The sequence below is a fragment of the Podarcis pityusensis genome (genome assembly GCF_964106645.2).
Source record: "Podarcis pityusensis genome assembly, chromosome: 2".
NCBI lineage: Eukaryota > Metazoa > Chordata > Lepidosauria > Squamata > Lacertidae > Podarcis > Podarcis pityusensis.
This window is the reverse complement of record NC_138029.1, coordinates 34192225-34214844: the sequence shown is the minus strand read 5'-3', so window position 1 is coordinate 34214844 and position 22620 is coordinate 34192225. Positions and strand designations below refer to the sequence as shown.

The 22620-nt window shown below is 41.8% G+C and overlaps 1 protein-coding gene and 1 long non-coding RNA gene across 3 annotated transcripts in view; one reads left to right on the top strand and one right to left on the bottom strand.

The window, feature by feature from the left end:
- TMEM104 (transmembrane protein 104) overlaps positions 1–22620 on the bottom strand; it is an 82790-nt gene that overhangs the window by 5730 nt on the left and 54440 nt on the right. The window lies entirely within an intron of this gene.
- On the top strand, positions 5299–9432 carry LOC308470699. 2 transcript variants are annotated; one of them, XR_013982569.1, is made up of 2 exons: positions 5299–5395; positions 8774–9432. It is a non-coding gene; the product is annotated as an uncharacterized lncRNA (long non-coding RNA). The 2 variants fall into 2 exon arrangements; XR_013982570.1 differs by having other exon boundaries at positions 5319–5627.

The following is a 22620-nucleotide window of genomic DNA, read 5'->3' as shown; positions in this document are numbered from 1 at the left end:
ATTTTACATAAATGACACAGACAGGAATATTTGCAACTGGCTTATATTTAAATTTAGGGTATTTGTAAAGAACACATTGACATTGCTCTGAATAAGAAACAGCCAAACAAGCTGCCTGGGACTAATCTCAATTGGGAGAAGGTCTAACAGGGACTGAAAAGAAAGCACTGAAAATTGGAGTTGAAATGCAGGCATAAAGCACACACTTACTTGACATTTACTACAACAGCAACATATAATGCTGTTTATTTGCTTGCCGAAAGAAGATTTGCTGGGGCAAGGCAAAGCAGGTCTAATGTCATATATTAAACGTTAGTGATAGTAACAAAAATAGTTTTACTGAGCTTAAATAAAGAATAAATAGGGCCCTCAGATGTGCTTGAACAGGAAGTTGAGCAGTATGATGAAGGGCACAGGGACCTTCAGTTTGAAGATTTGTTCCTTGATCACTGGGCACTCCATTCAGCTCCATTATGTTTTCTAAAATTCTAATGAATTAGCTAATAGGAGTGTGGGATCTTCTTCTCAATCAACTTGGTCCAAATATGCCCCACCCCTTCTCAGTGACATTGTGACTGATCCATTAGAGCAATTAGTGTGCTGCCCACCAATTTCAGTCTGCCCTTAGCCGCCACCACCACCTTAAGCCTGTCTTCTTTCTTGGCTCCAGTCTAGGGGGTGGCCCTAGCTGCTGGCTGCCTCCTCCATCTCAAAGTTGCCTTTGCAGAACTTTGTAGGAAGGAAGTTAGGGACAAATCTTAGTTGGCTTTACCTGTCTTTGGCTCTGCTATACCTACTGTTGTTCTCCCTGACTTCCACCCTACCAATCTTAATGGGCACCAGCAGCCACTGCTGTTTAGTAAATTTCTGCTTAAGTTTCATTTCTGTTAAATTATTTTTCCTCTCCAATCTCGATTTCTTATGCTGACCTTTTGAGCCTTGCGATCATAACAGCCTCTAAAACAGAAAGCAACCATTTTACAAACCCAAACCTGAAGTGGCTGAAAAAAATTAGTTCATTCCTTAGGCCCTCATCATTTTGATTGCGAACTTTCTTCTTGTGTAGGTTACAGCCCTTCATGATAGTGTTCCAGAGGAGGGGCACCATTGGAGGGGGCAGGGGGCCAAGTCCCCCCCCCCAATTTTCAAGGAGGGGGCCAGGCAACCTCTAAATTCCATGGTGACCGTGTGCACACCATGTACATATGCTGCATGACATGCTGACATCACTTGCACATGCTGCTCACAACACGTCAGCATGTCGCGCAGCATGTGGAAATGACTCAGCAAGTTGCACGGAAGATGCACATGGTGGGCAGCACCAGCCCCCTCAATCACGGGGGCAAGCTGGCATGCTTGTTCCAGAGACTGGCCATTTTGTGCTTGAAAGGGGAACGTCTCCTGCTCCCTGCCTCAACTTGGTGTATTCAGTGGGGAGAGTGGCTGCTTAGGATAACAAATGGGCCAAGATGGGCTGTTTTGGCATTTGTACAAACTGTCTTTAGCTGTGGCTGAGAAACAGAAGCCCCAAACCAATTAATCAGATACTGTAACACACAGAATGCTAATGCACACTTCCACTGCACAGAACATTTAAAGCCATTTAAAAAGACAGACTTTGACAGCACAGCAACCAAGAGAGGAGACACAGGGACTAAAAACTAGGGTGACTACCAGAAAACACCCAATTAACTAGCCACTCACAGGAACCCAGCTAAATCCAGATTTTACAGCAATGCTTGGGCTTATGGGACAAATGCTAGGGCGCTCTTAATTAAATCGACAAGCTGCACATTCTGAAAGGCCCTATAACAGTAGATACAAAAAGGAAGACAGTCCTCCTGTAAATTGAGTAGCGACTTATATTGCCTATGAGTATTATGGAATCAAACCTAAGATACAATATTTAATAAATTCAAGTGCACTTTTAGTCATGTGCTCCCTCCATTGTAGCTGCCTATGCAGAACCACAAGATCACTCATTGTACCAGGGGCACATATGCTTCCCAGCATCCAGCATAACTCTATATAAAAGGGGTCAACTGTCATGAAAAGCAGGCCTAACATGTCAAAGCCTATTTTGTTTTCCAGTTCATCATTTGAATACTGACATGCTCACAGAAAAATCTTATAGACAATATATTTCAAGGACTCCACTTTTTTATACCCAAAGCAACAAGAACTGAGCAATTTATACAGGTTGCTATCATCCTACCATCATTTCTTGTACTGCTTGGTGACCACCATTAAGCGTCTGGAGAGTCCTCATAAAGAGAACCTTCTTTGCGGCAAAGCATCACCAGATTGCCACAATTTTTCAAGGATCTGCTTTCGTCAGACCACACTTTGAATATTATGTCCAGTTCTAGGCACCACAAATTAAAAAGGATATTGACAAGTTGGAATGTGTGCAGAGGAGAGCAACCAAGATTATCTTTTTTTTTTAAAATGATATTTATTAAAAGTTTAAGAATTACAGAAAAAAGAAAAAAAGAAAACAACAAAAAATTGACAAAGCATACATTACAATACAAAGAAAGAAAAGCATAAAAAACGATACAACAATACAGCAAAAAGAAAAACACAATAACATTAAAACACACATCCAATGTTCCATATCTTTATCTTTCATTTACTTGTTTCATCGACTCCTCACACCTCCTTTTTTGTATTCTAATTTAATTAATTGTTTCAGCAAATTCTTTCCATCTTTCTCAATTTTTGTTATATAATTTATCTTAACGATCTAACCTTTTAATTAACTCAACAAATCCTTTCCATCTTTTTCTATATTCTGTCATTCAATTTACCTTAATTTATTTAACCTTATGTTACCATAAAAAAAAGAAAAACCTTAAAACTTAAAGTACATAACTCCTTATATCATTTCTACTAAAGCCAAATAGTTTCATTCCAACATTTTCCCTAATACTCGTTAATTTTACATTAATTCTCAAAATAAAATTTTTAAAAACTTTCTTCCAATCTTCATCCAACGTCTCTTCTTCCTGGTCTCGGGTTTTGTCAGTCCTTCTTGTCCATTCCATCTAGTCCATCAACCTGGTGATCTTATGTCCGAGGCTCTTAAGTCTTTTCCATGTCCCTTCTGCAGATCTTCTTCTTGTTTATACCTGCACTTTACTTTGTCTTTTGTTGATCTTTTTCTTAATTTCTTTCCTTTCTCATTGGGGGGGGTAGGTCTTGGGAGGACTCCAATCCCAAAATATCTCCATCTCTCCTCAGCAGATCAGCACATTCCCCACAGTCCCATTCCCCACAGTCAACACTGTAATCCAGAAAGTATTTAAAAGCATGTTTCAAAGTCCTTCCAAAATTAAGAGCCCTCACAACTCCAGACCCCCCCTGGTCCACTCCAGATTCAAACTTCAAGAACAGCGGCTTATGCTCCTGCAAGGCCTCGGATCTCTCCATTTGTGTTACTTGAGGTTCAACAGCAACCTCCTCCATTATCTTCTGCACTTGCGCTTGCCCTGTCAAAACAAGTTCCTGGGCTGGTTCCTGAATGGTTTCTATATGGGTATTCGCCGTTTGTCCAAAGTTTTTAACTGCAACAGTCATCAAATCCATCTTCTCATGCATCTGCTCCAGCAAAGCGCTTGTCTTGCAAAAAGCAAGCACCAAAACTTCTTCTAAACACATTTTTATTCAAGGTCAGAGTCTGGTCTCACGATCCTAATCTTACAGCTGTGAAATCCCCAGATCGACTCCGGCAACAAATTAACAAGCTCCCTCTAGGGGAGACAATTTCTATTTGTATCCATCTTTTGAAAGCAGGACCAACAAAAGAAAATTACTTTCATTTTTCAAATACTTTGTTTCTTTTGAATGCAAGAAGCAACATTGGAGTCAATTTGTTTCTCTTTTTTTACTATCTGTCAAAAGACGTTCCATTCACAGTCGATGAATTTCCCCATAAATTTCTGTCTCTGACACCCCGTTCCCAGGTTTGAGACGGTGGAAATTTATCTTTCTTTACTCTCTCTCCTGCAGGCTTAAACAGACAAAAATTCCCCCTCTTTTCTCCTGCTTCCAAGAGGGGTTTTGGTGGTAATAGCTGAAGGAAATTTAGACCTTTATATATGACTTTCCAGACTTTAGCTTACAAAGTTTTTGCTTCAATCTATTTACAAAAAACGGGAGGCGGACTTCCTGTTTAGAGCCTTCCCGCTTCAGTGCCAAATTAAAATGTTTCTTAATCCAATTTTCCGTTCTACTCACGAGTACTTGTTTAGAGTCCAATTGTCCACAGGAAAAAGTCAGCGCTCTCCGGCAACGGCTGTGCGGCTTCACTCCGTAAAAGTAGCGGTTGATTCAAAACACTGCGCCACTCACCCCACGTCGCTTCGGATCCCCGAAAAAGGGTTTCCCTGCGAGTAGGGAAGGCGCTCCTGGTGTCAGCCGAATCCCACGTTCCCAGGCTTCCTCCGCCTGGGATTTTTAGAGGGTCTCCGCCTTCGCCGCGGCAGCAAGACCCGATTTTCACGGAGCGGGTTCCTCTCGGTCAGAGGAACTCCGCCATTGCCGATGGCGCTAACCCGAAAGTCCTGAGAGCAACCAAGATTATCAAGGGTCTGGAAACCAAGCCTTATGAGGAACGGTCGATGGAGCTGGGTATATTTAACATGGAAAAGAGGAGACTGAGAAGACATATGCTAGCCATCTTCAAATATCTTAAGGTCCATCACATGGAAGACTGAAAAGAAGTTGAGATTGAGATTATCAATACTATAAAGAGAAATTAGGAACCTTGAATAAATAGTGTTTTACATATATAATAAAAGATAGCTCAAAGGGTGGAATTTTAAGGCATGCGGGCCTTCCAGTTACAAGTCTATCTCTATCCACTGGACCAGACAGGCTTTCAGTGTATATTACTATCATGATGAGGTGGAGGAGGAGGATTCATTAAATTTCTATACTGCCCTTCCTCCAAGGATGACGAAGCAATTTAAAATATAAAAACACATAACATAGTAACAATCAAAAATAACCACCATGAGATGTTCTGTACAGCATCTGTTAGATGTTCTGTTAGAAACCATTTGCCACCTCTTTGTTTACTGGAGAATTTCCTTTAATCATCTGTCTTGAAGACACAAAAAAAGGGAAAAAAGGGGGGGGAACCAAAGATTCATTATAAAGCAGCTGGAACTGCTCCTTATAAGTCTCTTCTATCAATGACAAATACAGAAAAACTACAAACCACCACAGCAAAGGTACAAAGCCCTTCAAGTCATCTAGAACCTGCCCAAGGACACCAAATATTCTCAACAGAGTTTAAGAGAATTGTGAGCTCGGACATTCTGACAGGAACAAAGGAACAAGAGAGCAGGAGTGACATGGAAGAGACAGCTCTCAAGAAAGAACAAGCAAGGCAGGTTATTCTTCTCAGAAAAAGCAAGCAGAAGATATCCAGATCTTTCTCTTTGGGGAAAATAATTTGACTTGTGGTGTCCAGTCCTGTATCTCTGCCTTAGCTTAACTATATTTAACTGCAAGACCTCTGCACCTCTTCCCCTGCAGAGAGAGAAGCAGTAAATCTCTACTATCTCTGCTCAATCAAGGGTGAAGATCTGACCTATTTCCTTGCCAAGTTCCCTTATCAGGTACAGGCTGCTCATTTAACCCATTCTTTTCCACACCAGAAGCAGCATGTACTTTAAGGAATGCAAGCCACTCTTAGTATTTATTCATTCATGTGTGTCCTGCTCTTCAGCCCAGTGTCTCAGAGAGCAGCTCATACAAAACCAACCTGCAACAAAACAGTCCTTGCCCACAAGCTAACAAAACAGTGCTCGCCAACCGGGGGGCCATATGCCTCCCTGGGGGCCCCCATGATATTCCAAGGGGGCCACAGGCAGAAATTGGATAAATGGGGGGCCATGGCATGAGACTAGGGAGCTACAGAGGGAAGTGAGAAGTGAAAAAAACAGAGAAGTGACTGAGAAAAGAAAACAAAGATGTAGAGTGAACAGAGAAGTGACTGTGCTTCCCAATGGATGGAGCACCATGCACATTCTGCGGCAACATTGCTTCCGTTTCCTTTTCCCTCCCACTTCCGCACACCAATGCTGCGCGGCTGCAGCAGTGCTAAGTGTGCGGGGTGCTGTCTCTTCATGCAAGTATTACTGCACAAAGAGATACGTTGCTGAATGCAAGAGTTACACAGCCTCACGCAAAATCACCTTCATATAATGGTCAGAGGTGATCTTTGGGTTATTCCTCACAGCAATAGAGCCTGATATAAAAAAGCTTGTTTCTGGTCATCAAGCACAAGGGTAACACTGATCGAGAAATACTTATATTTTTTAATGTAATTCTTTTTGTATAAATGATAAGAATTATAAATAAAATACATTCTATTTACAAACAAAACACTTAAATAGGAAGGAGCTGACCTTTCAGCAAAGCTATCGGTATGAACCCCATAGACTTTCCCACACCCACACTTTCCAGACTCTTGAACTTAATGCCTTTTATGTCACCTGGTATGTCTCTGCATGCTCCACTAATGAAAACAGGTAGCTGCTTGCTAGTCAGGGTGACCCTGCAAGGGCACATTTTTCATTCCAAACCTGCTTCAGGAGTCAGTCCAACATGCCATCCCTGTGCCGCATGGGATGTGGTGCTTTTCCAAGTCAGAGACCAACAGGTCCACAAACATCAAGTCATGGTGGAATAAGAGCTTGTCTATTTCTCCTTTCTGAACCAGCAGGTGCTTTAAGGGTAGCCTACACTGCGAAAAGCTGACCTGATTTTGCCTTCCTGTAGAGAACTAATCCTGTGAATCGGTCGATTTCTCTCACCCTTTTTAAAAAAGCAAGTTATTTTTGTGACGAAAGTGCAAGGCCTGGTCTGCTGACTACTGAATTCAGTGAAATGACCTCTTCTTCCCATCCCACACTGGATATTTAAGGAGTATCATCTTACTTTCTGGGTAAAATGATGGGTACTTTTGAAATTCAGGCACCTTCTCCATTATGGAAGATTGTAACATTGCAAACTATCAATAGTTATGCAACACTTACATATACAGATTGTCCTTTATGAGAACTGTACCAGCACTTGCAATAATAGGTTCTTTTTCCTTTTTCAGCAGAGATCTGATCTGCCTTCCTAAATCATATCCTTTCAGCCAAATTTCTTATTTTGAAGTACATGGAATTTTATCAACGCACATTGTACAAAGATCTGGTAAAGTTCAACACTCCAAAGCTATCCTGGCAGATCTATTTTCCTAGTCAAGGGGATATAGGAGGACATCCCTTTCCCTTGTGCTGCTGGAACTGTACAGCTAAACATTCACAGGCTAGATTTATCTTCCTGTCCCTATGTGGCAGCAAGATGAAGACAAAGCTCCAAAACCCAGTTATGTCCAGCGATAAATCAAAACAAAGAGAGGGTGATAGTCTGTAACAGATAGCTCCTGATAGACCAGGAGGGAAGCTGGGTTTTGTGGGCATATGTGAAGCTCCACGCATCTGTATTCATGTAACAAAGGCAATGAGGATAAATACAACAACTCAAATGCTCTGGTAGTCTAAAGCAGAAGGGGAACCTCAGACCTGGAAGCCCTCCAGGTCTCTCTTATCTGGCTTCTGGGTTTCTCAAGGCCACACCTCACCAGCCCTGTTTTATACCTTCCTTGAGTGTTTTCCTGGTTGAAATCCTGAAGCTTTGATAATGTCTCTTGCCTGCCCGGATAGAGATGGTGTGTGCGCTTACCATTAATGTTCAAATTAATTGCTCCATCCACTTCTGTCTCTGGTCATTATCTGCCACTGCGGCTCCTAGAAGGGAATATGGCCCGCAGGCTGAAAGGGGTTCCACATTCCTATTCTGTGCCACATGGAAAAGTGTTGAGGGGGTCTCAAACCAAGGTTTCCAACAGTCAGTGTTCCAATGCCTTTTACTCCTTTATCCTCAACAATTCTGCAGTGTCAAAGCTAGTGTCTTACTGCCTGAGCCAGCTCCCACTCCTGCCTTGGGTTCTGAATTTTTGTTAATGGAAATGTTTGTAAGCTGGAGTCATGAAGGATCTGGTATATGCTGGCAAGCAGCTTTGTCTTGCTTGCTTGCAACCTACCCAGTCACAGAGAAAGGGAGGGTGAAAAGCAGCACCACCGCTGCTGATACCTATACCTAAAAAACAAAAAATAGACAGGCCAAAGAGAAGAGTGAAGAACCAGGAGCGGAAATGGAGTGACCGAGGGGGAGGGGGGGAGGCATTGGAAGACCCTCTCAGAACTGGTGGTGCCTCCAATAATGTCAACTGTCTCTCCAAGTCAATTAGGTCCCATCAAGCCCCCAAAAGCCCTTGCAGACTTGTCAGTACAAGCTGCCTGTCTAGGCCTCTGGTCTCCTGATCATAACTTGTTTGCCTTTGGCCCTTCAACCCCTGGAATTCTTCTTTCTGCCTGGCTCAAACTCCACATTTGCCTCAGACCCTACTATCCTTGATCTGATGCCTGAGACAAAGCCCATCTGCAGCCCACCTCAGAGTCGGGGAAAGGCCCGACACATACTATTATTAAATATGACGTCTTCATGTAGTTGTTTTTAAAAAAAGGAGCTACAAAGAAGTCACAGTCTAAGGTAGTAGTCAGGAAAAGAAAGCCATTGTTTCCTGCTCAAGGTGCTCTAAAAGCATGTTCTAAAAGAAGATATGCCTGCACAATATGACCAGGCTTGTAACACATGAGAGCAGCAAAGAAGGCACATAATGTCTTTTTCTTCCCTGCCCCTCTCCTAGAACAAAGAGAAAATCTGAAGGGGAACTCAAGAGTGATGAGACTGCCTCTTGCAAGACCTGCTGTGAGGAAAACAAATGCTGTCTGCCCAACTTGACCCAGAAGATGTTGATTTTAGAGAAGTGGACAACTCTGCTACAGGGAACTGTTCTTCTGGCCAGATGTGGAATGAATATGTATGAGCCTATATCTAAACATTGGTACTTAGGGAAAGCCTGGAAGCCTGGGGATATTAAAAATTCCATTTGTGGCAGAAAGATAAGGACACGGATCTCCACAGGGAACACGGAAAAGTTAGTTTAGCCTTCCCAAGCTCATCAGGTATTGTTTGACAGAAAGTGTGAAGTTTTTCGGAATGAGTGCTCCTGTCACACATAAAGCAAGTGTAGGCCAACAGAGGCTTCAGACCACCAAGAAGAACTCAACAACATCAGGGACTGAAACGTTAAGTTTTTCTATGGAGTCTTGCACTGGTCACTACTAGATCATTCTGCCTTCAGGCTAATTGTTTGTTCTTATGCTGACAATTGTTGGAGGATGTTTATACTTTTGGGTTATCTGTCCTGGTTTGTGAAACCTCATTCAAAGCTATACCTAAATATCATCAAATGGCATTCCTATACAATTATGTTCCATTTTCATAAAAGTAATGTTCATGTTACTTGTGGAGCTAAAATGTGTTGGCTCTTGTTCTGCTGATCTGGAATCTAGCAGTTATTCTGGGCAATGTGACGATATCTAATTGTTTCAATGCTGACTTTCAGTTCTAAGCATTATTGGTCAAGCACATCAAGCAACGTTTCAGCAACTGCGGATAACTATGCTAGGTTATCCGCAAGGCAACAAAGTCAAGAGCAATTTTATATGACTGTATCTGCGACTGGACTTAACTGTCAGGGGTCCTTTACCTTTACCTTTTTATATACACTCTCAGACAGAAACGGAAAAGGATCTTGTGGCACTTTAAGGACTAACACATTTGGTCCAGACTACAGTTCACATCATCAAGAGTTATCCTGACTTCCACACATGGTTGGTGAGGGAATTACCAACATTGAGGTCAGAGGGAAATGAAATGCAGAAAAGGACAGTGATAATTACATAATTTACTATGAACACCCACAAACCAGTTATTGATAACATAAACATATTGACACTACTAAGCCTTAATACGTGTACTGTGATAAAAATCATTTGTCTCAATTCAATTCATAATAAATCTCTTAATATGCTATAATTCACCTATGGACTGAATCAAGATAAAGGATATTTAACTTGCTGACAAAAGCAAATATTTTATATTGTGATATGTTAAGGTCTACAGTTAATTAAACACAGTAGAATTCAACATCCTGCTTTTACAATCTTTCTGTATATGCAAGCATTACAGTTTGCCAGGTACCACTACTTCTCCCCCATATGTGCTGTTCTGAGGGTTCTCTCAACCCCCACAGAGCCAATTTTGGGAGTTGCATGAAAGGAGGAAAAGAAATACTGTTGCACAAGTGGAAGAATCCTGTCCATAATCATTACTATTTATTTCCCTCCATCCTCACTGTTAACACTTCCCACCATCACCATGTGTATAAGTACCTCTAACTCTTTTCATGTGCCACAAAGCTCTTAGTTGGTTCTGCTGCAACAGAGTAATAAAAGACTACTACTCTGGAAATTCTTGGCCAGAACAGCTCTCTAATTGCATGCAACAGGAGATATACACAGAACAGGAGGTGTAAATTGAGGTCTCCCATTTCCCAGCAACTCAGTTATTCTACCTTCCCCAGAACCATACATTCTTTAAGCTCAAAGCCTTGAGCAACACTGATCAAATGCCACTAGAAGGCATGAATGACACTTTCAGTTTTCACTTCTCCAAGTAATGCAGAGCAGATGAGAGCATGAAATTCCACCCCACCATCTTGACAGAATAGGAGGTGCCCATAGTCCATGCCTACCCTCAATCCACTTAGAACTATTTGTTTAAGCAAGCACTGTGTCAAGAGTTTTGACACATTTCTGGCAGAGCTATCCATCAGTCCTAGCTGATGGCGTGACAGAACTTTCCTCCCAAAGCGGAGAATCAATACGCCAGCGCATAATGATAATGAATCACCCTCTTGCAGTACATGCCTCTTGCTTTGTTCCTCATCGAAAAAGTATCAGGATAGACTCTTAGGAGGAGGAAGCACCAGGAGGAAAACAGGAGGAGGAAGAGGAGAGGATATTGCAGTCCCTCTGAAGGTGGGAAATGCCCTTAGGAGAGGGTTCAGGGGCAGATTCTTCCTCTCACAGTTGCACATGCTCCTAGACAGTTGTTGTCAAGATCCCTTAGTACAGTAGTACCTCGGGTTAAGTACTTAATTCGTTCCAGAGGTCCGTTCGTAACCTGAAACAGTTCTTAACCTGAAGCACCACTTTAGCTAATGGGGCCTCCTGTTGCCGCAGCGCCGCCAGAGCACGATTTCTGTTCTCATCCTGAAGCAAAGTTCTTAACCCAAGGTACTATTTCTAGGTTAGCGGAGTCTGTAACCTGAAGCGTATGTAACCTGAGGTACCACTGTATAAGCAAAGGCTTGCAAAATGTTAGGGTGATGGCCTAGAGACCCAGCAAAACACTGGCACTGAGAGGTTCTGAGGTAAGATTCAAGAGAAAAGCAAACAGAGGGTAAATGATGGACAATACTGAAACACTAGTATTAGTCTAACACACCAAGATTAAAAAAGAAGTATCTTGTAAGCCACATTGATTTCAGTTCCCCTTAATTTCAAGTAATCATGTCTTTGATCAACTTTTTTAAAGTTTCCAGAAGGAACAGGAAAAACAATAGTCTTGTGGCACCTTAAAGACTAACAAATTCATTATGGTGCAACTTTCATGGAGTAGAGTTCACTTAATTTGATGCATGATTATGTTTTTTGTTTTAAGTTATTTAACAATTCTCCTGCAGGTGGCATCGTCTTCTTCACATTTATTTGAGCCATAGGTTTCATTCTATGCAAGCTTTCATAAAATTTATTACATATTCCAGTACACAACAGTGGCAAGAATAACAAACTATAAGAACTGCAATGTCTGAAATACATCATTAATATATCACTCTTAGGAACAAGAACTCAACAGAAATAACAAAGAAGTTCAGAATGTGAGCAGGCTCTGGAAAAAAAGTGTCCCCAAAAGAGGACACAGGAGCAATGTGGAGGGTCAGCCTGTAAGGAGATAGAAGACCAAGGAAGATATAGGGAGGCATTATAGTCTTATAAAAAAAGACTGCAGGCACCTAGTCAGCAAAATGGGAATGCTGTTTTGCCTAATTTATTCTCATCTAGTAGACAGCAAAACTTCACAATCTGGGGGCACTAGCACAACTATGTACTTGCTACGCTGCTCAATTTCAACTAAATGTACTTTATGAAATTCACTTATGTCACCCCATGAGAAAAAGGATGATATCCCTCAAACTGAGTATGACAGAATACTGTGCATTTAGGTGGTAAAGATGTGAAAGTACTGGGAAAGGTCCCACACTGCTGTAGCAGCTAGAAATGTTTTTTAAGCTTAAGAACAAGGTGAAAGTTACTTTAAACAGCATAACTTTAAACTTTTTCCTACATTTATGCACCGTTTTGAGCTATGGCAGTGCAGGTGCCCTGCCTCATTGTTGTTGCTTTAGTTTTCTGGCTCAGAGGTATTTTTATAAGTACACTTCACAATGCCTTGCTCTGAGAAAGGCTCCTTGGGCCTTTCCTCAGGTGCTAGAGCAAGAGAGGAGGAGGGTGCAGGTGTTGGAGAGGCTCAGTGTGCAGCTGGGTGAATGGTAGTGGCAGAGGCAGCAATAATGAGAGTGGAGAAATATGAGAGTGGAGCAACAATGAGGCATGGGAGCAACAGTCCATGCTTGTTAACCTAACCACATTTGCCTGCTGCCTGAGACAATGGTTTCAATGTGCCTCATTATAGCACCAGCTCTGCCAATGTATATTTGGACAGAACTTGGGCATGTCATGAACAAGATGTAAATCTTACATATCAAGAAAACTTCTCGAATTTGGTGGGTCTAGTATCCAATGAAGCACCACAATTTCCTAGAACTGCCTGGGCAACGAAATACCCTACTACAGATATTAAGGCATGTTGGGTTACTCCTCCTTTCTTTCTTTCTTTTTTAAAAAATAATATTTATTACTTTTCCAAAAATTTAAACCCTAAAAAGACAATACAATGCAATACATTAAACTAGCAAAACAAAACAATAAAATAAATCAAACAATTTCATTATCCCATCTTTCATTCACTTATTTCCATGACCTCCTCACACCTCCCTTTTTGTATTCCACTTCTGTTAATTATTTCAGCAATTTCTTTCCATCTTCCTCTGTTTTCTATCCTACAATTATCTTAACTCATTCTAACCTTATTTTTTCCTTAATACTCTATTAATCTATTTGTACTTAATTCCTTATAACGTTTCTACTAAAGCCATATAAGTTCATTCCAACGTTTTTCTAACATTCATTAATTTTACAGTATTTCTGTAAATAGTCTTTAAATTTTTTCCAGTCTTCTTCCACCGACTCTTCTCCCTGGTCTCGGATTCTGCCAGTCATTTCCGCCAGTTCCATAGGGTTACTCCTCCTTTCTACCCTGGATGTAGCACGAAACTGAAATAAACAGTTGCTCTGAATGCCACAGCTAAACATAACTGAAGTGGCCTATGCAAATGGAACAACTTTCTCTTCCAGTCTGGGGGGGGGGGGGACGCTCTTCTTAAACACTCATTTTATCTAGCAAGATCTTCAACAGCCAGATACAGCACTCTATATCATTCTTGATTTTTTATCTGAAACTAACAAGGGACTAAGACTCAAAATGGCACCACTTTACCTCACCCCTCACCCCCAACAGACGGTGCTGAAAACTAGTTCTTCAGCAGATGTTTCACAAAGAGATGAGATTGTGGAGAAGCATGGTATTTCAACTTTGTCGTTGTAAATATATTTTCTTCTCCTTACTAAGTGCATTATTTATCCACTATACAGCTGTTCTTGTCCTCCCTCAAAAGAAACAAAGAAAATGCACACGTACAAACTTGGTGAGATAAGGACGTCACTTGAATACCCTTAAAACAAACATGAAATGGCTTGTGGCTCAGAATTTTACCCATCCTACCTGTACAGTGTGTAAAACAGACTCGAAAGAGCAAGAAGTCTGAATGAGCCTATCATAAACTGTCACAGTAAGCTCAGCCTTTTATCAGAAGAAGAGTGCCTGTCTAGAGGGGAAGGATGCTGACATACTAATCTCACTGCAGGAGACTGGAAATAGCAAGAGTTTTTAAACCTCTGTACAAGCCGTGGCTCTAAAAAATTGAAGTATTCCCCCAGTCCCCTTTCCCAATTAGCAATTGTCAAATTTTAGGAGTGGGAACAAGACTAGTTCAGAGATGGAATCTCTGGATGAATTTACATTTTAATTTAAAAACAGCAGCAGGACAGCCATACTACTGTATGGAATTATGAATCTATGCAGCAGCTCAGAAAAAGAGGGTTCTTTTGTTTTGTTTTGGCTAATTGCTCATCTTAGAGAAGGCAAATGGTAACAGATGAACCACCACAGAAGAAAATCACATGCATTTTAGGTATTTATTCTAAGTAAGAATTGAACAACACTAGAGAGAGGCTCTCTGGAAATGCAGAACTAATTTCTTTCACTTGTGTAGCAAACTAATGCATCATATGCTTTACCATATTTTTCACTCTATAGGACGCACTTTTTCCCCTCCAAAAATGAAGGGGAAATGTGTGTGCATCCTATGGAGCGAATGCAGGCTTCAGGCAGCTATCCGCAAGCCTTCGGAGCACAGCTGCGCTCGGAAGGCTTGCGGATAGCTGCCTGTTCTGGGGGCTGGGGTCGGGGGAAGCTTGGGCTTCCCCCATCCCCAGCCCCGCGGCTAAAAACGAAGACAAGACAGCGAGCGGGATCCATCCCGCTCGCTGTCTTGGCTTCTTTGCTCTTTGGGGCTGGGGAGGGGAATACATTTTTTTCCTTTATTTCCCCCCCTAAAAACTAGGTGCGCCCTATGGTCCGGTGCGCCTTATGGAGTGAAAAATACGGTAAATAAAACAAAAAAAGGAGCAGCTCACTGGATCTTCTCAAGATCAGGGGAAATGAACACATCATTAAGTGACTATCCAAAGTTCAAACCTAGAAGCATCACACTCAGTGTTGCTTGGGAATTCTAAGAAAACAAAAAATCAGTACAGTTTTGAAACCAGTGGTTAAAATCAGGACAGTCCTGCTCGGCGGGCACCCTTAGCGCCCCCCCCAACCCGCAAAGGAACCCACTAACGGGCTCCGAAGCGAAGAGGGGGAAGAGGCGCGGTGCTGTGAGTCAATTGCTTTTTCTGCGGAGCGAAGCCGCATAGCCGTTGCCGGAGAGCGCTGCCTTTTTACTGGGACAATTTGGCATCTAAAATAACCAACCGTGAGTACTGGAACATTGAACATTTGGACTTTAAATAAGAACTGGCGAAATAGAAAGGAATTTGGACTTAAAAATTCACCTTAATTTGGTACTGAAACGGGAAGGTTTAAACAGGAAGTCAGCCTTCCGTTTCCTTGTAGCCAGAATAAAGCAAAGACAACGCAAACTAGAGCTTTAAAAATCACTTTCAAAGGATTGGCTTTCATCATTTAAAATCGCTGAACCCCCCTTCGGTAGCAGGAGAAGAAGGGGGATCTCTTTTTTGGGGGGTTGTTTAAACCTGCAGAAGTGAGTTTAAAGCAAAGTAATTTTCCACCGTCCTGATCCTGGAGCGGGGTGTCAGAATGGACGTTTGAAGCTCACTGACCAGAAACAAATGTCTTTGACAGATAGTTAGAAGAAGAGAAACATAGTGATTCCATTGTTTCCTTTCGCATTTTAAAAGAACAAATATGGACAAAATATCTTTAAAAAGAAACTTTGTTGCTATTGTTTTTAAAAGAAAGAACAACCAGAAGTTTTTCCCCCTAGAGGGGGACTGTGAAATTGTAACTAATCCCTGGGAGCTTACAGCTGTCACTGATTACAACCGTGGGAAAGGATCTGTGACCTTGCAGGACAATGTCTTCAGAAGCACTGTTGGGAGCTCTCTGCAAAATAAATGCCCTATTGGATCAGTTAAGCCAGAAGACGGATTTGATGACTAATGCGGCCAGAACCTTTGAACAGGTAGTGGGAAATTATATGGAGCCCACCCAGGAACTAAAACAGGAGCGCGCCATGACAGAACAGTTGAGAGAAGAGGATGTTGCTGAATCTTGGGCGCCAGAGACGGAGGGAGCTGTGGCCCAGCAGGAATATAAATTTTTGGATTTGACAAATGAACTTGGAAAAAACCAGACTTGGAAAGATAAAGTCTGGTTTGGAAATGGGGGGTTGGACAGATCCCCCTATACAGGGAGATTTGGACTTTTCGAGTCTGGAAATGGGCCGTCAGATGTCTGGAGCTGTGGGGGCTCTCAATTTTGGAGGGAACCTGGAACATGTTTTTAAATACCACATGGAGTCTAGTCTGGACTATGGAAAAGGGGCTGTTTTGTTGAAAAGGGTCAAAAACATTATCAAGCTGGAGTTCCCACGAATGAAAGGAAAATATGAAGAAGAGTTGCGGAAGGGACATGGAAGAGACTTGAGGGCCTCGGATATAAGATTACCAGGTTAATGTGCCAGATTAATAGGATAAAAAGGACTGACAAAACCCGGGACCAGGAGGAAGGGACGCTGGATGAAGATTTGATTGTTTATCTCTTTTATTTTTATTATTAGGTTTGTTCTATAAAATTGATGAATGTTAGGAAAATGTTGAAATGAAATTATTTGGCTCTTGTAAAAATGTCTAAAGAATTAAGTAAGAATGTTATGGTTAGGAGAAGTTGGTAAAAATAAGATTTAAGTTTTAAACTTTAAGGTTTTTCATAAGATAAGATGAAAATAGATTAAGGTATTGTAATGACAGAATACTATGAATTATGGAAAGGATTTGCTGCGATTATTATAAATCAGGATACAAGAAAAGGGAGGAGGAGGAGGTCAAAGAAAGAAGGTATTGAAAGTGGAGAATTTGAGAATGATGGTTTTATTTTTTATTTTTCTGTCTTGTCTTTTCTTTTGTGTAATCTTAAATATTTTTTTTCCAATAAATATCATTAAAAAAAAAAAAAAATAAAATCAGGACAGTCCTGAAAGGTTTATTCTACCATCTTATTTCAAAATGGTGTTCAACTGTATCCATAAAGACAAAAACCTCTTGATGTCAGGAACCACCATGCAAAATTGGGTTATAATACCCAGTTTTCATTCTTATCCCAAGTTCAAGCACCACTACTGTCTAAAACATTTATCAACAGATTATATAAATTGTTAAATGTGTACAAATAATGGGAACCGTACTGCAGAAAGGGCCTCTTTTGAAAACCATTCCACATGCTACTTCTCCATCAGAGGCACCGCTTAATCTGAGCATTTTTTCCAGTTGTGTGTATGTAGGGAACCTGCCACTAGTATTGATTTCCTAATCTATCCACTAGTGAAGCAAGGCATACTGTATCGACACAACCATTTTCTTAAAAATAACTTTCCAAAATTTAATGGAAAGCAATTGAATGAGAGTTCAAAGGATGAAAAGAAAAAACATGCATAGATGTGCAAAGCAGAACTCTCCAGTTTTATTGTCAGTTTTTCTGCAGTGTTTCTATAGGACCTAGATGCACCTACCTTTGAATAAATATACCGTATTTTTCGCCCTATAGGACGCACCAGCCCATAGGACGCACCTAGATTTTGGGGGGGAAATAAATGGGGGGGAAATTATTTTTTCCCCCCCCGGCGCGGGGCTGGGGCGGGGGAAGCCCGAGCTTCCCCCGACCCCAGCCCCCAGAGTGGGAGCCAGAGTGGCTCCCGGAGCTTGCGGGGCTGGGGGTGGGGGAAGCCCGAGCTTCCCCCGCCCCCAGCCCCCAGAAAGGGTCCGAGAGCGATGGCGAAGGTGAGCGCACCTTTGCCATTGCTCCCGGAGCTTGCAGGGGCTGGGGGTGGGGGAAGCCCGAGCTTCCCCCGCCCCCAGCCCCCAGAACAGGTCAGAGAGCGATGGCGATGGTGCGCACACGTTCGCCATCGCTCTCGGAGCTTGCGAGGCTGCGGGCGGGGGAAGCTGGAGCTTCCCCCGACCCCAGCCCCCCGAACGGGTCGGAGAGCGATGGTGAAGGTGCGCGCACGTTCGCCATCGCTCTGGGAGCTTGCGAGGCTGCGGGCGGGGGAAGCCCGAGCTTCCCCTGTTCCCAGCCCCCAGAACGGGTCCCAGAGCGATGGAGAAGCTGTGCGCAGCTTTGGCATCGCTCTGGGAGCTTGCCGGGCTGGGGGGATAGCTTCCTGAAGCCTGGAGAGCAAGAGGGGTCGGTGCGCACCGATCCCTCTCGCTCTCCAGGCTTCAGCGAAAGCCTGCATTCGCCCCATAGGACGCACACACATTTCCCCTTCATTTTTGGGGAAATACGGTACCTACAATTGTTCAAAGGGACTTACTCCCAAGTAAGTGGGCAAAAGATTTCAGCCTCCATCTTCTGTGTGGTCTTATCAGTTAGAAGAGCAGAAATCCAGGCACTACCTTTCCAAAGTGTTTGTGACAGTCCATGGAAGAAGACTGCACAAAGGACTAACATGCTAATTTTCCTGAAATGAGTAAATTTGAGGGCACCACTGAAAGAAAACATAGACTGAGAAACTGAAAGCAAGCACTCTGGGGAATTTGCAGAAGGCATAATTATTAAAATATAACAACATTCAATAATAGCAGATATAGCATCTGTAACAAACTGAACAAATCCTGCTCCTGACTGAGGGCTAGATGGGTAAACTCTTCAGCATTGGCTCTGCAGCCTGCTAGGAGTCTCATACTGTAACAAGTTGCAATTAAATGCCTTAGCTGCTAACAAAGTCAATGTTTAATGATGAATTCTTCCACACTGTTGTGTTTTTCCCATGATCTCTAGCCCTTAATATATGCTTCTCAACACATGCAGTACAAACTAATTGATTAACCAATTAAACATTCTACAACGCTGCATGGAAAAAATGAGGCACTGCATGCCGGGCTCTAGGCCAAGGGTGGCTAAACTATGGCCCCCCAATGTTGCTGAACCATAATTCCTGGTCATAAACTGACTGGGGTTGCTGTGAGTTGCAGCTCGACCACATCTGGAAAGCCACAGCTTTGCCACCAGTGTGTAAGATGACCTATCCATTGTATTTGTTGTGAAGATCAGAAAAGTATGTGCCATGATATCCCATCATCATGTATACCTGAAGTTGCTCTGAACATCAAAGAAGGATTTGTGTGATGGTGGCAGCCTGAAAAGTATGTTTCAGATAACTACATTTAGAATACCATTATACATAGTTCACAGTAGATCTAGGCGGCTTGTCGTTTACACAAAAAACAGGATGAGCAACAGATCATACTCTGCCCTCTCAATATGATTTTTGAAAGGAAGGGGTTGTAAAAGAACTAATATAAGCTACTGCCTGTCAGCTATTTTTCAGCATGTCAGTTCATCACAAAATTAACATGAAGCCTCAGACAGAGGATGGTTGTTAAGTTAAAACTGAACAGAGGCAAGATCCACTGCTTTCCAGGTGCATTTGAAGCTACTGGTTTTACCTACAAAGCCCTAAATGGTTTGGGGCTAGGATATCTCAAGAACTGCTTCCTCCCATAATAACTCACTTGTCACCTGCGGCCATCATCGGAAGCCCTATTGCTTGTTCTGTTGAGAGAGACATGTCTTGCAGTGATAGGAGACAGAGCTTCTTCAGTGGCAGCACTGTGGTTATGAAACTCTGAGACAGGTTTACTTGTCCCCATCTTTACTGGTTTGTAGGGAGGTGGTGGTTATTTTTATCCAAACAAGCTGTGGGAGTTGTTGTTGTTGTTGTTGTTGTTGTTATATCTTCCTCTCTTGAGGCTGCTTTTTAAATAAGTGGTGGGGCTAAAATTTTCCTGTTCACAGTTTTAGAAGGCCGCTTGAAGGCTAAAAAATAGTATATATATTTTTTGTAAATACATAAATCCCCAGTCATACAGGAAGTATTGTTATCCAACTACCCACTGAGAAATCTACACAGAGAGCAATTTGGCAATAATTTCCATGTAACATTTGTTCTTACAGTAAGCAACAGTATATCTTATTGCCAAATCTGTCTACACCATTGAAACCTACACACATTACTTTCCGACCTTCCTTCTTTGACAATGGGAACACAGCCTTCTTTTTTAATGAAAGCCCTTTAAGCATTAATTTTGGGAAAAACACACTACCAGCAAGAATATACAACCTTCATAAGAAAAATAAAAATTGTGCTGTTGTCTGGCAAAAAGGAATAATATCACACTGCATAAGTAGTTCCCTCCAGCTTATGAAGCAGAAATGAAACAGAATTATAGACAAGCACAGAAGACCAAGCTCAATATAGGCAAAATACAACTTCACCTTTATGTGTTCCACGTCTTAAGAATGGCTTTATTAAGATCTGATCAAGAGTTGATCTATCCAGTCTAAAAATGCAGTCGGCTCAGGTTGGTGGATGACAGCACAGGCAATGAATAGAGAACTCCTGTGCAATCATTCATTCACAGATATTCCTGGGAGCAGATGATACCCCAAACCAAACCAGTTTACTGAGGCTGCATGCAGCCCCCATGGCTGTTTGTCATGCACATGTGCACACACAAAGAGGCAACACTGGAGCTAGTTTAGACCAGCCATGTGGTCAGGTTCATCTGGGAGCAGATTCATAATTGGGACATCTTGGCTCTGAGACCAGATAATATCCAGCAATCCAACCAAGATTCTGTCCTATTGTCTGGGCTATGTTAGCTTAAAATAACTGCGCATGTGTGCATGCACACACACACACACACACACACACAACCCCATCAAGGTCCAACAGAAAGGTTCAGGTACCTCACTTTGCTTCCCAAGGCAGTTGCAGAGATGGGAGGGAAAGTTGAACTGAAGGAGTAGAAGAGCAACAGGGAAGTTAGAGAGATAAAAGACCATTTAAATAAGTTTTAGCAGTAACAAGCACACCCTGAATGAATTGGTGGACTAGATATTTGGGAATCTTAACTATGGCCATTTGTGGGCATTGGAGCTGACAATGGGATTCAACTAAAAGGAAACAAATTTGGAGGACAATGAAGTTATTTTGGAGGACAAGCACTATACAATAAGGATGAGTGAATTAATCTGGATGTGTGGTAAAGCAGCTGGAGAGACAAAGAGCAAAAGGACTTCATTGATTACTCAATGAACAGCGGGTTAGAAATTCTTTTAATAAAATAAACAATAATTATTAAAGTGGGAAACAGATTAACAGAGAAGTGCTAGAAGAACTTTTTAATGAATATTAAGTACAAGTTATTTCCTTTATCAATGTTTATGGTCAGATTATTTAATAATTAACTAGGCATGTTAATAAATGTGTTCAGTTTGTATTTTAATGCAAACCTACCTGATTTGCACTTCTTGAACCAATGCATGAGGTGAAACACAACTATTTATTGAATTCTGTGATCCAGTAATACATTCATCACTGCTGTCTTGGGATCATCTCTGAGCAAAAAGCTACATTAGCTTATCTGAAACTCTTTAAGATCTTGACACCATTTTCTGTGCTAAGAAGAGCCAACTTACATAACATTATTTCAGTTTTATGAAGTGACACAAATTATATTACGTATATATAGTTGAATGACACATTTGCTTCTTATACACAGATCTGCTTCTGCTAGTAATGGAGCAAAGTAAGGCATTGATTTAGCGTTCGACCGCTGGTAATCTTATGCAACCACTCCTTCTGGCTTCTAACACATCACCAGGCATTGTCTGCAAGCTTTCGCACATACTGCTTTAGCTAACAGCAATATAACAGGGCCATAGCTAGGCTTATTTTCAATAATTCTATTAACGCACTTGCCAGAGTGGCAGAATTACTGAGGCTAGAATGCGTTTTAATATGAAAACAAGATAAGCATTTTGAAAATCTTTTTTAAATGAATGCAGGAAGAGGGATCCCTAGAGGAGTCAATATGGATCCAGGCATCTGCATTGAGAGGAGCTTTTATCTGGAGCTTGCTCCACTTCAGGTAATGTGTCCCAGTGCCCTTCTTCCTCTTATTTGTTATGACAAGGAGTTTGCTACATCATGCCAGCCTTTGTTTCCAGACCATGCCCAAAAGGCTAACAGATTCTACCCCAGCTGTCGGAAGCTGCTGACTTTATCACACTTGTATTCTGAAGCCCTAGGTGATTTCAAATATTTCTTATGCCATATTGTTGGCCTGATGTTTCAGTAGGTGGCTGTCTTCAAAACAAAGGGACTGAAAAACGCAGGTCCCCAAGATGATCTTCATATGTAGAATTGTTGTCAAGATCACTCTGCTCTATGGTCATCTTAATTTAGCATACACCTGAAGCAGAACAGACTAATGTCCGCCAGCCTGAATGAAACCACTGAGCACAGCAAGGCAACTCCTGTGCCAGGCATACTGTGTGTCAGATTTTAAAAATCATAGTTTACTAAGGTGAGCCGGCTCCCTCAAATTTATTGCTCCATTATAGAGAGATTCTGGTCTCTGATTTGCCAAGTTCATTGTGCCACAAAGAGAATTAACCAAACTAAGTAGAGAGAGAAGGCTACAGTGTAATGTACTCCTGTAAGTAGCAGAAACAAAAAAACAGATGCATGCCTGTTAACAGTACAAAATACTAATTAGGATCTGTCTGCCTAACACAAAGAGTTTGGCATGAAAG